The sequence below is a fragment of the Chiloscyllium punctatum genome, chromosome 16 (genome assembly GCF_047496795.1).
Source record: "Chiloscyllium punctatum isolate Juve2018m chromosome 16, sChiPun1.3, whole genome shotgun sequence".
Lineage (NCBI taxonomy): Eukaryota > Metazoa > Chordata > Chondrichthyes > Orectolobiformes > Hemiscylliidae > Chiloscyllium > Chiloscyllium punctatum.
In genome coordinates, this window is record NC_092754.1 from 67820022 (window position 1) to 67823876 (window position 3855).

The 3855-nt window shown below is 39.5% G+C and overlaps 1 non-coding gene across 1 annotated transcript; it reads right to left on the bottom strand.

Moving 5' to 3' along the window:
- Positions 1 to 2106: 2106 nt before the first annotated feature.
- On the bottom strand, positions 2107 to 2188 carry trnas-uga (transfer RNA serine (anticodon UGA)). The gene has a single exon. It is a non-coding gene; the product is annotated as a tRNA-Ser (tRNA).
- Between the last annotated feature and the right edge of the window lie 1667 nt (positions 2189 to 3855).

Here is a 3855-nt window from a genome sequence, read left to right on the forward strand (position 1 = left end):
TGGCAGCAAACCAGAGCTACCACACAGAAATTGGGCGAATGTGCAAACTTCCATCAGGCAGTCACCTAAGCCTGGAATGGAAACCAAACCTGACAGCAGTCGTGATTATAAAATGGCAGAACAGAAACCCAGCAAAAAGAATTGCTGTGTGTTGCAACGATTCTGAGTATTAATTAAGCCCCCCTCACTGTAGTTAATTTCAATTTTCATCACTGCCAACCTTCTTCAAAGCAAAGCACGCACTTGCTTTTTTCAGACTTCTGATATCCCGCTTTCATCCCGCTTTTTACCTAATCATATTTCTGACTTTACAAACTACGTCATAACAGGTTGACAACTGCAGAATGAGCTTTGTTCCGTTCTCCACTGATGTTGAGAGTAGTAATACAGCATATTCGAGTAGGACTTGATGCGCTTGCGGGTGGTGTATTCGCGGCATTATGGCTTCTTTTTTTCGTTTTCGGTCTACTATTTCAAGTTCATTGCGCAGACTTCTGAAGAAGACTTTTTGGAGTCGAAATGTTAACTGTGTTTTCTCTCGGAAGACAGACGTAGTTTTATTTCTGTTCTCTTATAAATTGATCTTCTTCTGATCTTTGCAAGTGAAATAGGGTGCATTACTATTGCTCGGTTTTAGTTTCAAAATCAAGAGAAACATGAAGGGGACAATATCAAAGAACACAAAGTTCTGAGTTGTTAAAATAATTTTTGCAGCAATGGTGGACATGAAGGTCAAATTAAGATAACGGTTCAAGAATATTTAGTCTGGAAGTGGTATGTGACTTTAGTTCCAAATATATGTTTCCGTTCTTCCAATACATCTTTTTGACTCCCAGAAAACATTGATTGTTTTCTGTATTCACTTTGTTTCGCGATATCTGTCTTCTGGTCGACCAGGGACAACTTGAATTTGCGTCTGCATTGAATAGGATTTCGCTCTTTCTTTCGAGAAGCAAACCTATGCATAATGTAACATTTATCATGCTGATGGCTAAGAAGTTCAAAATGAATTATGGTTTATGGATCGTGAGCAAGAATGAAGTGATTCACTTGCGAACAGATGTCACCACGCCCTATTCCTACATCGGGCCTGAAAGTCCATTGGCAGAGTCTGCAGAAAGGAAATGTCTAAGTGAACTAGACCTTTGTTCAGTTTGATTTGATTCCAATGGTATTGCTGTTTTGGTGCAGAAATGTGTCAACATCTCTGACGTTGGAGTCAAAATTTAAGTCACATCTACTCCATGGCGTGTCTTCTCATATCGGAACATGCTGACATGAAAACATCTAGCTCTGATAGCAAAGGTTTTTTTATTAAACTGGGAGTCTATTTAACTAAGCAATTCAGACAGCCAAGATGAATAATTGGCACTTGGTTCTTCAAAAGCTGAGCTCTCCACACCAACTGCTCCAAGGAAGGCCGTGGATAAGATCCCCATCGAATATTTTGGTCAATTTTAGTCTCAGCAACAAGCTATTGTTCTGAACAATGCTACCCCACAAGCAGAGGGCTAAGTCTGATTTTCATCGTTAATTTTCAATTTCAGTTCTGAATGCACAGTTTCTTATGATTGTGGACAGCAGAAGACTGTTAACATTCGATTTCTAATATTTCCAGAAAATTCTACACCGCTGATGTCGCCTTGCCTTATCAGACCGCAAGCCAGGAACATGGACCAGTCGAGTTCCTTTCCACACATGGAGTTGCTTTTTCTAATTCATTGGCTGCTGATATAATAGATTATCGGCCTTGAGAGTCAGCTGTAAATTAGATTGAACTTTCTCAGCTTGACTTTCAACTGATCCTGAAAACAAATTCATCACCTGCAGGTAAATGCATTGCATTGCTTCTTGTTTTGCTTAATTCCACCCCCCCACCCGACTCCCGAACATCCACATTTCACGATAGTTCGAGAAAAGTTTTGAAACTGATTCGTGTTGGAAATTGGTGGCTTTTTGTGTCTCGACATATAATTTATTTAATTAGACGTCTTGAAATTACTTCGGATTCTTCACAGATAAAAATTTACTTTCGATTGAATGCAAAGCTCAAGCTCCACGAAATCCACATTCTGCAAAGGAATTAATGACTTTTAAAGGATTCAACGCTGTGAACAGGATTCGAACCTGCGCAGGGAGACCCCAGTGCATTTCAAATCCAACGCCTTAACCTCTCGGCCATCACAGCTACCACGCCATTGCCAATTTTCATAGTAAAAGAACTGAATTCATGAAATAGGTAATTTGTTTAAAGAAGATATTGTCAAGACCCAAAGATTTCGCCAAATCCTTTGCAGAGACCCAGACGAACGTTACCTTAGCAGATTGACAGGCTTTCACCGCAAACTAGATTCTGACACAGCTGAAGTTGCGGGAATAATTCTTTGTCGAATTATAGAGTCACGGATGTACACCACACGAAGAGAGGATCATTGTCTCACTGCGTCCGATCGGTTTTGACTCAATTGCTCATCATCTGGTGCCAAAGTAGATATGCTGTTGTGTTTTAATATTCATCGAAATATGGTATTAGAAATATTGATGCTAAGTCCATAAACACTAGCTACATTCGTAAAAAAAAAAATCGGAATTAGAAAGAATGCAGAACCAATTTACAAGAATGGATCCAGCAACTTATCCGTAAGTTCTGACATCAGGTAATGAACTTGTGAGCACAAGAGAGGAAGATTGACCGAAGAGTTGGAACTTGAAATCATCTTGACGGAATTATTTGCAAAGTTTTTGTGGTTGTTCTTGAGTCATCAAGTCCTTGAACAATACAACATGGAAAGTGGCCCTTCTTTCCAACTTGACCATGGTGGACAGTTATCCTAAATTAATAGGTCCCATTTGCCAACATTTGGCCCACATCCCTCTAAACCTTGTTACTCATATATTCATCCAGATGCCATTAAATGTTACAGTTGTACCAGTCTCCAACAATTTCTCTGGCAGCTCATTCTGGACACGACTGAAAAAGTTGTCCCTGACGTCCCTTTTAAATCCTTACCCACTAATTTTAAAACGATGTTTTCTAAATTTTGACTTCCTCACCAGCAGGAAAACACCTTGATGAGTCAACCTATCCATGTCCCTCATGATTTAATAAATAGCAACGATTTGACTTTATCACACTTGTCAGGAGGGAAATGTGTGGAGATTATTTATTGAAGATTTGAAGTAGAAAGTCTGATGCACAGATTTTTAGAATTGCATCTTGGAGAAGTTTTTAATAAGTCATTGAAGTCTAGTAGCAGTTGTAGAAGTCTGTTTGAAAGCTGCAGAAGGATGTCAGGGCACGAGAACGAAGCATTATTTCCAAAGTATTGTGGTTCAGTTCGACCGCACTTGGACTACAGTACGATGAATTATAATCCTCAATTTAGGAAAGATACTAATGCCATATGAGGAATACCACGAATGGTGATTAGTCTTGATATCATGGATGAACATTAGTCCTGTGAATTGAAATTGGGCAAATCCTTTTTTTTAACAGTTTCAAACAAGAGAGGTAATCTCATTTAGAGTTGCAAAATATTTGAAGAGTTAAATAGGGTGGTGCAATGAAATTTTGTTCCCTCATTGGTGAATAGAGAAGCAGGAGAGGACAATTTTAAAATGAAGCATTGTGACTTATGACCAGGATGAGAACTATTGATTTTGTCTTAGCCTTGAGAAGTCTCGCTATTCAGCACTACACTGAGCCTTGGATATTTGGTCTTTGAATGCATCACTGTCAGCCTGACCCGCCGACACTTACTGCATCACGATGGACCTGACCCCTCACACTTACCGCCTTAATATCAGCGTGAACCCCTCAAACTTACTGCATCACTATCCATCTGACGTCCTCAC